The sequence below is a fragment of the Procambarus clarkii genome, chromosome 5, assembly GCF_040958095.1.
Source record: "Procambarus clarkii isolate CNS0578487 chromosome 5, FALCON_Pclarkii_2.0, whole genome shotgun sequence".
Classification (NCBI taxonomy): domain Eukaryota; kingdom Metazoa; phylum Arthropoda; class Malacostraca; order Decapoda; family Cambaridae; genus Procambarus; species Procambarus clarkii.
Window position 1 is genome coordinate 24,012,074 of NC_091154.1, and position 13,650 is coordinate 24,025,723.

The window sequence follows — 13,650 nt, forward strand, 5'->3', positions numbered from 1 at the left end:
ATGCAGGATTGGCCAACATAAGTACTGCCTTTAGAAACTTGTGTAAGAAATCATTTAGAACCTTGTATACCACTTATGTCAGACCAATCCTGGAGTATGCAGCTCTAGCCTGAAGTCTCATGTCATACTCCCTTGCAAGGCTCGTGGAGTAGAGTTTTTCGTCATAAATCAGTGAAGCATCTAGCCTCAACAATATAAGTACAAATGTCTGGGATTGAGTGAAAGTCTAAGTAAAATCTAAAAGTTTACTGTGGGGAACAGATCTACATGACACAACTCATATACATACTTACAACCAAATAAGTAAATTAACACAATGGAAAAGTCACAGCAGCTAGATGTCACTAAGCAAAGATCACCTAATACCATTATACAGGTCAAGACTGGCTGGTAGGTTGTAACATGGTAGGTGGTGATGTTACATACCCAGAGTGGGAGATAATGTCTCAGCATGAACATCAACAAACAAGTCAATGAACTATCACTTTCCCTTCAGAAAAACTAAAGTCCCAGCTGGACTGGCAAATGGCAAAGTTGAAAGACCCTTCTCAAAAGTCAAATTCTAAAATGGTTGAAAATATGACCGAGTCAAGAAACCCTCTACTGCAGTTAAGTGTCTACAATGACTGACAAATAGCAAAGACAATTATTCGTCTTCAAACGTTAGAGTTACACTGACTGAAAAATCTGGCAGAGTCTGGACTCGCCTCTCAAAAGTTAAACTCCACAAACCATGAAATTTGACTAAGTTCTGAATCTCCTCCCAAGAGTTACAGTCCACACAGGCCTCAAAATATCAAACCTCAAACAGAATCCTCAAACAGCAATTAAAATATAAGTGACTTCACCACAAGGGTTACAATTTGAGAATTTACTTGAAAACACTTATTATCCCCCACACAATAATCCTCTTTACCTTACTGGTAAGAAGTCAAAGATATATACAAAATTATCACACATAATATGCTCTGAGAGCACACACACAATACGTGCAACCCCCTCCACAACCCAGAGAACACTGAAGCTGCTGCTCGCTGTCTCCACACGTCAACATTGTACATTATATAGACCCCCTCTCAGAGTAACAAATAGCAAACATAAAACACACCTGAGTAATCTATTCAACTCTGGAACATACGCAGATGTTGTACCACACAAAATAATTATACTAAATATAAGTATATAGTAGAAACAAGGGGCTACCATCCACCTCTCAGGTTGGTAACTGTGAGAACACCCACAGGCCGGGAGGGGGGGAGGGGTGGTAGTGACAGTGGCTCAGCCCGAGCCCACATAACGTTACACACTCACAACACAACACATCGTGAAATATAATAATAATACAATACGATACAATAAATTGCAATCCAATACACGTGTATTTAATGGCATTTCAATATACATATGTATAAATTTCAATAAAGCAGCTTGATTTAAATGGTAATAAGGGGTACATTGACAATTAAGGTATGACCTCAGCATATCCCGTCTGAACTGGTTAGGCTGGGTCATAGCAGAGTCCATATCTAATTAAACACAAGAAAAAGGTAGAGAAGACTCAGAGATATGCCACAAGACTAGTCCCGGAACTGAGAGGTATGAGCTACGAGGAAAGGCTAAGGGAGCTGAACCTCACGTCTCTAGAAGACAGGAGTAAGGGGAGACGTGACATCCAGCTACAAAATTCGCAGGGGAATTGACAGGGTGGATAAAGACGAACTCTTCAGCACGGGTGGAACACGAACAAGGGGACACAGATGGAAATTGAGTACCCAAATGATCCACAGAGACATTAGAAGGATCTTTTTCATTGTCAGAGTAGTAAAGAAATGGAATGCATTAGGCAGTGATGTGGTAGAGGCTGACTCCATACACAGTTTCAAATGTAGATATGATTGAGCCCAGTAGGCTCAGGAACCTATACACCAGTTGATTGACAGTTGAGAAGCGGGACCAAAGAGCCAAGCACAACTAGGTGAGTACACTCACGATATAGATACAACACAGCCTTGAACGAATAAATACACAAAGAATGTCCGAAATAAACTAACAAAATTATATGGCCTCTAAAGCTAAGGTACAACCATAACTCCTACATAATCATATAAGAAGGAAAATGACACGACCAAGTGACTAGCTTACGAAAATTGGGAGGAAAATACATAGGAAATGACATGAAAATTTACGAGGAACCTAATGCCAGCTTCCCTGAAGTGTTCACAACTGAACCTGTAGCTCCCTGTGCTACAAAACGAGGTTACCCTAAAGAAGAGACAATCAAATATTGAACTAACATCATAAGAAGTAAGAAATCAGCTAGTATCACTAGACCAAACTAAAGCTAATGAAGCACACAATGTATCACCATAGATGTTACATGAAGCAGCACAGGCCTTCTTGCAATGATCTTTAATAAGATACTTACAAAGGCAAATTACAATAATTTCCAACCTCACGAAATTCCAAATATGATTTTTGAGATCATATTCTCAGTCAAACCTGAGGACAGCACACTTCTAGGAGCTCTATTTTAGTTAAAGACAATTGACGAGGTGCGTTGTAAGATCACTAACCTGGAAAAGCTGGATGAGAGGATTGAAGACATTGATGCTCATGCTGCACTTTCCCTCATTAACCTGTCCCTCACAAGGTTAACCTACTTGCTAAGGTGTTCTCCATCATACGAAGCCTTAAGTTAGAGGCTTTCTGAAATCAATATTAGAAAGAGTCCTTAACCGTCCTTTAATGAGCACAGTGTAAAACAAGCCTCCCTTCTCGTCAGACTCGGGGGGGGGGGGCCTCGGTGTTCGCACAATAACGTAAATTGCTGTACAAGCCTTCCTCTCGTCCTTTACTGCATCTGATAACCTGATGATGGAAATTCTACCAAGTTACATAGGCAGGGTACACGATCACTGTTTTATATCCACACCGCCAAGTGGGTTACTCTCACTGTCCCGACACTCCAACCACCGCCATCTAAAGGCCTAAAGGGGGTTCAGCTGGGACAGCCCTATTGTTGACTGGGCAGCTGCAGTGTGCCAAAATAGTACAACAACACCTTGCAACACTGCTCGCCTCAAAGCAGTAGCAGCTCCTCATGTGGGTGACTTCCTATTATAAACCCCAATGTTGGCAAATGGCTCATGTCTCATACTGCAAACCCTCCAAATTGCAGTGGCTCTCTACTTTGCTGGTCCAATCCACACCAAATATGGATGAATTAAGTCTGAGGTGGTGACCGACAGGTACGGCCACCATGGCCTACTCTACCAAAGCACAGGAAGATGGCACTCGAGCTGCAGAGAAGTTAACGACATCATCAAGAGGAGCCTCACCACAGCTGGATGCCCAGCTGAAAGAGAGCCCCGTTACCTAACGCCCCGTAACTCTGATGCTCTTATTGGTCGCCCAGATGGCATCACAGTGAACCCCTGGAAGAATGGCAAGCAGTTGGTATGGGACTACATGTGAAGATCTTCCCTGACTAACACCTATATTGACTTCAGTGTTGCACAACCAGGTGGCGCTGCACCCACAGGGAATCAGCCAAGTCCCGTAAATACAGAGAACCGGATCACCACTACAATTTTGTTCCCATTGTGTCTGAGACACTCGGCGCCTGGGGGGTAAGAATGCCACTTGTTTTTTTTAAGGAACTGGGTTCTAGGCTAATTGAAACAACAAGATACCCTAGAGCTGCCAGCTTCCTTTTCCAGCGCCTCAGTGTGGTGATACAGAGGGGAAATGCACACTGCATTCAGGGTTCCAGCCCGCCATCTGAGGAGCTGGAGGAACTCCACAATCCATAACATATACATTTGTACCTTGCATGTAACCAAGTTTGTAATTCATTTTGTGTAATAAAATTCAAAATAAAATAGAACAATTACAAAATATACGGTGATAGTGGGAGACAACGGCATGTGAGCGCACGCAGGAGCCCCACAAGGTTCACCCGGGTATTAAATATCCTCTTCTTCTAGACTAAGGGTCCCTACAAACACAGCCAGAGTACTGGAGCCACAACTCTTCTCCACTTCCCTGGACACCAACTAACCCCAACCAATGGGACTCCAGGTAGTGACAATGACGTCATTACGAGTGACCATGACGTCATTATGAGTGACCATGATCATTACGAGTGACTATGACGTCATTATGAGTGACCATGATCATTACGAGTGACCATGACGTCATTATGATTGACCCTGGTCATTACGAGTGACTATGGTCACTGCGAGTGACCATAGTCATGTCACTGGAGACATTAATCCTCATATATTTTTGTACATTACATATATTCTTCAATACATTAGTAATGTACAAAGATCAATGTTAATTACAATATAACCAAAACAACCATGCAATAACTCAATTATGAACCAAAAGTCCAAAATCACATAAGCAATATCGGTATCAATTCTCAAACATGTAAGAACATCTCTATATCACCACGCCATCGACCACACCACTCCGGGTTATCACAATATATATAAAACTATATATAGATATGTAAATATATTTATCATGTCCGCCGGTCCCCCGCGCATCGCTGAAGTACTGCCAATCAAACTTCAACTTAAAAATCCTTTTGTGAAATTCTGCAACATTCGCCTTTCTCGCGGCGATATACTGAGGTAGGAAAGAGGAGGCTCGTCGCGATATATTGTAGGGAAGGAGGAGGATGGCAGCGATATATTGAGATAGGAAAGAAGGAAGTGAGTGAGGGCGGGGAATCACCGGACGGCATCAATGTTCCCCTTCCCGCACTTTTCCTCCTGGCAAATTTTGGCGCGAATATTGGAACATAAACAAAAGAAGGTCCTCAGGCGGCTGAGCTGTGAGGGTTGAGAGAGAGAGGGGAGCAACGCTCTTGTTGATATTTGCTGGTAATTGTTGATATTTGCTGGTAATTGTTGATATTTGCTGGTAATTGTTGATATTTGCTGGTAATTGTTGATATTTGCTGGTAATTGTTGATATTTGCTGGTAATTATTGATATTTGCTGGTAATTGTTGATATTTGCTGGTAATTGTTGATATTTGCTGGTAATTGTTGATATTTAGGTGAAGTCCATCTTCTGGGTGCAGTGTTAAGTCCATACCATCAGCTTGGTGCTTAGTGGCAGCTTAGTGTTGGTGACAAGTCCATATTGTCATCGTGTGTCTTAGTTCATAGTAGAAGCTTAGTGCTAGGTTCATGCCCTCAGCTTGGTGTTAATTCAAAGTTGTCACCGTCGTGCTCACACCTAATTGTCAGTTTGGTGCTCAGTCGTTTCTGAATGAATAAAGGAGAAAGAGTCCTTACTCCAAGCTTGGCGCCGAGTCTTTACTGCCAGCTTGGGAATGCCAACCAAGAGTGACGTCACGGGAAAGATGGCTGGGCGGCCATTAGCATGACATCTCTATTGTTGATCAATTTACAACGACGTAAAAGACAATCAAATAGCAACAGTGAACTTGATCGACGCAAGAATTCTCGGTTATAAAAATACAGTTTGTTGAAGCCTGAGAGTTATGTACTGCTATGTGTACTACTACTACTGTAGTAGTAGTAGTAGTATTACTAGCAGTAATAGTAGTAACAGTAGTAGTAGTACCTGTAATAGTAGTAGTAGTACCTGTAGTAGTAGTAGTAGTACCTGTAATAGTAGTAGTAGTACCTGTAGTAGTAATAGTTTCTTTTTTATTATTATTTTCTACCACAGACGTGGCCACACATTTACAATGCTAACCAGCATATATACATTTTCTTCTGTCCTCCATGGACAGGGTTAGAGAAATGTTAAACATATAGTTCAAGGGTTTATTGAACACTCAACCACAGAAGGTGATTCGGTGCTTTTAAAATGCTAAGCTAACCTACATACGTAAATACATAGATACACAGATTTACGAATGCCCTACATAAAGTGTTCGATGTGTCTTTTACATAGTGTCATTAATGTGCATTTACAAAGGTGAAATGTAATTCTGATCAGCTTCCATATATACTTTATACACATACATATACATACACACACATACACATACATATATACACACACACACGCATTCACATACATTTGTCTCTTTTACTCTGACAGGGTGAGATAGCTGATAGAGAAACTAGTGTGCAATTAAGCACTTAATCACTGAATGTGATTAAGATGCTTTTACAAGTCCAGGTTATATAGTTACATCACATACATACATTGTAAAATTGATACATTACATGGTTAATCTTGGGTACAAGTCCAATATATCATCAAGTGTTCCAGTGCTCATATAGTAATTACACAGTTCAGCATACCTTAGCCCAGGAGGGCGAAAGTCAGTCAATATGGGACATTCTACAATATAATGTTCAAGAGAGTGCATGTTTTCTCTTTCACAAAGTTGACACATTGTGTACTCGACATTTGGGTTTTGAGAAAGCTGCCAGATACGTCTATATCCCAGGCGTATTCTGGCCACTATAACATCACATTGCCGGGTTCTTGTTCTAGCAGTAGTAGTAATAGGTTTAGCAGCAGTAGTTGTAGCAGTAGCAGTAGTTGTAACAATAGTTGTAGCAGTAGTAGTAGCAGTTATAGCAGTAGCAGCAGTAGTTGAAGCAATAGTAGTAGCAGTTATAGCAGTAGCAGCAGTAGTTGAAGCAATAGTTGTAGCAGTAGTAGTAGCAGTTATAGCAGTAGCAGCAGTAGTTGAAGCAATAGTTGTAGCAGTAGTAGTAGCAGTTATAGCAGTAGCAGCAGTAGTTGAAGCAGTAGCAGTAGTAGCAGTAGTTGTAGCAATAGTTGTAGCAGTAGAAGCAGCAATAGTAGTAGTAAGTACAACAGTAGTAGCAGCAATAGTAGTAGTAATAACAACAGTAGTAGTAGTAATATCACCAGTAGTAGTAGTAGTAGTATCAACAGTAGTAGTAGTAGTAGTAATATCAACAGTAGCAGTAGTAGTATTAACAGTAGCAGTAGTAATATCAACAGTAGTAGTAGTAGTAGTAGTATCAACAGTAGTAGTAGTATCAACAGTAGTAGTAGTAGTATCAACAGTAGTAGTAGTAATATCAACAGTAGTAGTAGTAGTATTAACAGTAGTAGTAGTAGTATCAACAGTAGCAGTAGTAATATCAACAGTAGTAGTAGTAGTATCAACAGTAGTAGTAGTAGTATCAACAGTAGTAGTTGTAATATCAACAGTAGTAGTAGTAATATCAACAGTAGCAGTAGTAGTATCAACAGTAGTAGTAGTAGTAGTATCAACAGTAGTAGTAGTAGTATCAACAGTAGTAGTAGTAATATCAACAGTAGCAGTAGTAGTATCAACAGTAGTAGTAGTAATATCAACAGTAGCAGTAGTAGTATCAACAGTAGCAGTAGTAATATCAACAGTAGTAGTAGTAGTATCAACAGTAGTAGTAGTAGTATCAACAGTAGTAGTTGTAATATCAACAGTAGTAGTAACAGTAGTAGTAGTAGTAGTAGTAGTAGTAGTAGTATCAACAGTAACAGTAGTAGTAGTAGTAGTAGTAGTAGTAGTATCAACAGTAACAGTAGTAGTAGTAGTAGTAGTATCAACAGTAGTAGTAGTAATATCAACAGTAGTAGTAGTAGTATCAACAGTAGTAGTAGTAGTATCAACAGTAACAGTAGTAGTAGTAGTAGTAGTAGTAGTAGTAGTAGTAGTAGTAGTATCAACAGTAGTAATAGTAGGGATACTGATAGCAGCAGCAGTAGTGGTGACAGTATGAGCAGTTGTGGTAACAGATAGTAGTTGCAGCAGCAGTTTGAAAGTTGCACTAAAAATAATTGCAATGAAGAATATTAAGTGGAACCTAAGAACTATTTTGGTAAAAAATTCCCCCTCAGCCAATCAGAAAGCTGACTCACAATGAATAGCCAATCAACGCAAAGGATTTTTTTGTAATCTGGCGAGTGTTGCCAAATACTGAGCTGCAAATTTTCCTCTCATGTTTCCAGGATATTTTCTTTTACAATAGGAAAAAAATCTCGTTTCTTTTGGTTCACTCTTCACACACACACACACACACACACACACACACACACACACACACACACACACACACACACACACACACACAGTAGGCTCAGGAATCTGTACACCAGTTGATTGACGGTTGAGAGGCGGGACCAAAGAGCCAAAGCTCAACCCCCGCAAGCACAATTAGGTGAGTACAAACACACACACACACACACACACACACACAGATTAAGCAAGAAAGAGGGGGCTGGGCGGACTGCATTTTCTTGGATTGTCGGAAAGCCTTTGACACAGTACCGCATAAGAGGCTGGTACATAAGCTGGAGAGACAGGCAGGTGTAGCTGGTATGGTGCTCCAGTGGATAAAGGAGTACCTAAGTAATAGGAAGCAGAGAGTTACGGTGAGGGGTGAGACCTCCGATTGGCGTGAAGTCACCAGTGGAGTCCCACAGGGCTCTGTACTCGGTCCTATCTTGTTTCTGATATATGTAAATGATCTCCCGGAGGGTATAGATTCATTTCTCTCAATGTTTGCGGACGATGCCAAAATTATGAGAAGAATTAAGACAGAAGAGGACTGTTTGAGGCTTCAAGAAGACCTAGACAAGCTGAAGGAATGGTCGAACAAATGGTTGTTAGAGTTCAACCCAACCAAATGTAATGTAATGAAGATAGGTGTAGGGAGCAGGAGGCCAGATACAAGGTATCATCTGGGAGAGGAAATTCTTCAGGAGTCAGAGAAAGACAAAGACTTGGGAGTTGATATCACGCCAGACCTGTCTCCTGCAGCACATATCAAGAGGATAACATCAGCGGCATATGCCAGGCTGGCCAACATACAAACGGCATTCAGAAACTTGTGTAAAAAATCATTCAGAACTTTGTATACCACATATGTCATAGAGCATGGAGTCCATATGTAGTCAAGCATAAGACTAAACTGGAAAAGGTTCAAAGGTTTGCCACCAGACTAGTACCCGAGCTGAGAGGTATGAACTACGAGGAGAGACTACGGGAATTAAACCTCACTTTGCTGGAAGACAGAAGAGTTAGGGGGGGACATGATCACTACATTCAAGATTCTGAAGGGAATTGATAGGGTAGATAAAGACAGTCTATTTAACACAAGGGGAACACGCACAAGGGGACACAGGTGGAAACTGAGTGCCCAAATGAGCCACAGAGATATTAGAAAGAACTTTTTTAGTGTCAGAGTGGTTGACAAATGGAATGCATTAGGAAGTGATGTGGTGAAGGCTGACTCCATACACAGTTTCAAGTGTAGATATGATAGAGCCCAATAGGCTCAGGAATCTGTACACCTGTTGATTGCCGGTTGAGAGGCGGGACCAAAGAGCCAGAACTCAACCCCCGCAAACACAACTAGGTGAGTACAACTAGGTGAGTACACACACACATACATACACACAAACACACACACACACACACACACACACACACACACACACACACACACACACACACACACACACACACACACACACAAACACACACACACACACACACACACACACACACACACACACACACACACACACACACATGTCTAAAGCCACAATCGGAGAATATTCTCAGAGATTCAGGAGAAACTGTCTGCTAACTTGCTCAGACGACGCCATCTCTCCTGGGAAACTTTGTCCGCCAAGACTAGTGACATCATCGTGTGGGAGAGTGAGAGGGCGAGGGAGAGGGCGAGGGAGAGGGAGAGGGAGAGGGAGAGGGCGAGGGAGAGGGAGAGGTGGAGGGAGATAGAGAGGGAGAGGGAGAGGGAGAGGGACAGGGTGAGGGAGAGGGCGAGGGACAGGGTGAGTAGGAGAGGGAGAGGGAGAGGAAGAGGGCGAGGGAGAGAGAGAGTGCGAGGGAGAGGGCGAGGGAGAGGGAGAGGTGGACGGAGAGAGAGAGTGCGAGGGAGAGGGCGAGGGAGAGGGAGAGGGAGAGGTGGAGGGGGATAGAGAGGGAGAGGGAGACTGAGAAGGAGAGGGAGACTGAGAGGGAGAGGGAGAGGGCGAGGGAGAGGAGGATGCGGAAAGGAAAGGAGAGATTGGAAGAGAGAGCAACGGATTGAAGATTTCAAGACAAAACGCTGAAAAGAAGAGGTGGAAAGAATAGGTGGGCAGGAGGGTGGAGAGAACAGGTGGGCAGGATGGGTGGAAAGAATAGGTGGGCAGGACGGGTGGAAAGAATAGGTGGGCAGGAGGGTGGAGAGAATAGGTGGGCAGGACGGGTGGAAAGAATAGGTGGGCAGGATGGGTGGAGAGAATAGGTGGGTAGGACGGGTGGAAAGAATAGGTGGGCAGGAGGGTGGAGAGAATAGGTGGGCAGGATGGGTGGAAAGAATAGGTGGGCAGGACGGGTGGAAAGAATAGGTGGGCAGGAGGGTGGAGAGAATAGGTGGGCAGGACGGGTGGAAAGAATAGGTGGGCAGGATGGGTGGAGAGAATAGGTGGGTAGGACGGGTGGAAAGAATAGGTGGGCAGGAGGGTGGAGAGAATAGGTGGGCAGGACGGGTGGAGAGAATAGGTGGGCAGGAGGGTGGAGAGAATAGGTGGGCAGGAGGGTGGAGAGAATAGGTGGGCAGGACGGGTGGAGAGAATAGGTGGGCAGGACGGGTGGAAAGAATAGGTTGGCAGGAGGGTGGAGAGAATAGGTGGGCAGGACGGGTGGACAGAATAGGTGGGCAGGACGGGTGGAAAGAATAGGTGGGCAGGATGGGTGGAGAGAATAGGTGGGCAGGATGGGTGGAGAGAATAGGTGGGCAGGATGGGTGGAAAGAATAGGTGGGCAGGACGGGTGGAAAGAATAGGTGGGCAGGATGGGTGGAAAGAATAGGTGGGCAGGAGGGTGGAGAGAATAGGTGGGCAGGAGGGTGGAGAGAATAGGTGGGCAGGATGGGTGGAGAGAATAGGTGGGCAGGAGGGTGGAGAGAATAGGTGGGCAGGAGGGTGGAGAGAATAGGTGGGCAGGAGACAAAGTAACAGAAAGAATGCATTTAAGAATGAAGGAACGGAGGATTAACAATGGGAAAGAAATAAGAAATATTACATTAGAGAGAGAAGGAATGATAAGTTAAGATTCACTAGTGTGATGGAACACTAGTGTGATGGAACACTAGTGTGATGGAACACTAGTGTGATGGAACACTAGTGTGATGGAACACTAGTGTGATGGAACACTAGTGTGATGGAACACTAGTGTGATGGAACACTAGTGTGATGGAACACTAGTGTGATGGAACACTAGTGTGATGGAACACTAGTGTGATGGAACGCTAGTATGATGGAACACTAGTGTGATGGAACACTAGTGTGATGGAACACTAGTGTGATGGAACACTAGTGTGATGGAACGCTAGTATGATGGAACACTAGTGTGATGGAACACTAGTGTGATGGAACACTAGTGTGATGGAACACTAGTGTGATGGAACACTAGTGTGATGGAACACTAGTGTGATGGAACACTAGTGTGATGGAACACTAGTGTGATGGAACACTAGTGTGATGGAACACTAGTGTGATGGAACACTAGTGTGATGGAACACTAGTGTGATGGAACACTAGTGTGATGGAACACTAGTGTGATGGAACACTAGTGTGATGGAACGCTAGTATGATGGAACACTAGTGTGATGGAACACTAGTGTGATGGAACACTAGTGTGATGGAACGCTAGTATGATGGAACACTAGTGTGATGGAACACTAGTGTGATGGAAACTAGTGTGATGGAAACTAGTGTGATGGAACACTAGTGTGATGGAACGCTAGTATGATGGAACACTAGTGTTATGGAACACTAGTGTGATGGAATACTAGTGTGATGGAACACTAGTGTGATGGAAACTAGTGTGATGGAAACTAGTGCGATGGAACACTAGTGTGATGGAACGCTAGTATGATGGAACACTAGCGTTATGGAACACTAGTGTGATGGAAACTAGTGTGATGGAACACTAGTGTGATGGAAACTAGTGTGATGGAACGCTAGTGTGATGGAACACTAGTGTGATGGATACTAGTGTGATGGAACACTAGTGTGATGGAACGCTAGTGTGATGGAACACTAGTGTGATGGATACTAGTGTGATGGAACACTAGTGTGATGGAACGCTAGTGTGATGGAACACTAGTGTGATGGAACACTAGTGTTATGGAACACTAGTGTGATGGAACACTAGTGTGATGGAAACTAGTGTTATGGAACACTAGTGTGATGGAACACTAGTGTGATGGAACACTAGTGTTATGGAACACTATAGTGTGATGGAAACTAGTGTGATGGAACACTAGTGTGAAGGAACACTAGTGTGATGGAACACTAGTGTGATGGAACACTAGTGTGATGGAAACTAGTGTGATGGAACACTAGTGTGATGGAACACTAGTGTGATGGAACACTAGTATGATGGAACACTAGTGTGATGGAACACTAGTGTGATGGAACACTAGTATGATGGAACACTACTGTGATGGAACACTAGTGTGATGGAAACTAGTGTGATGGAACACTAGTGTGATGGAAACTAGTGTGATGGAACACTAGTGTGATGGAACACTAGTGTGATGGAACACTACTGTGATGGAACACTACTGTGATGGAACACTAGTGTGATGGAACACTACTGTGATGGAACACTACTGTGATGGAACACTAGTGTGATGAAACACTAGTGTGATGGAACACTACTCTGATGGAACACTAGTGTGATGGAACACTAGTGTGATGGAACACTAGTGTGATGGAAACTAGTGTGATGGAACACTAGTGCGATGGAACACTAGTGTGATGGAACACTAGTATGATGGAACACTAGTGTGATGGAACACTAGTGTGATGGAACAGTAGTATGATGGAACACTAGTGTGATGGAACACTACTGTGATGGAACACTACTGTGATGGAACACTAGTGTGATGGAACACTAGTGTGATGGAACACTACTGTGATGGAACACTACTGTGATGGAACACTAGTGTGATGGAACACTAGTGTGATGGAACACTACTGTGATGGAACACTAGTGTGATGGAACACTAGTGTGATGGAACACTAGTGTGATGGAACACTAGTGTTATGGAACACTACTGTGATGGAACACTAGTGTGATGGAACACTACTGTGATGGAACACTAGTGTGATGGAACACTAGTGTGATAGATCACAAGTGTGATGGAACTCTGCTGTGATGGATGACAAGTGTGATGGAACACTGTTGTGATGGATCACAAATGTGATGGAACACTAGTGTGATGGAACACTGTTGTGATGGATCACAAGTATGATGGAACACTAGGCTGACGGAACACTGTTGTGATGGATCACAAGTATGACGGAACACTGTTGTGATGGTTCACAAGTGTGATGGAACACTAGTGTGATGGAACACTGTTGTGATGGATCACAAGTGTGATGGATCACAAGTGTGATGGAACACTAGCGTGATGGAACACTGGTGTGATGGTTCACAAGTATGATGGAACACTGTTGTGATGGATCACAAGTATGATGGAACACTGTTGTGATGGTTCACAAGTGTGATGGAACACTAGTGTGATGGAACACTGTTGTGGTGGATCTCAAGTATACTGGAACAATGTTGTGATGGATCACAAGTGTGATGGAACACTAGTGTGATGGATCACAG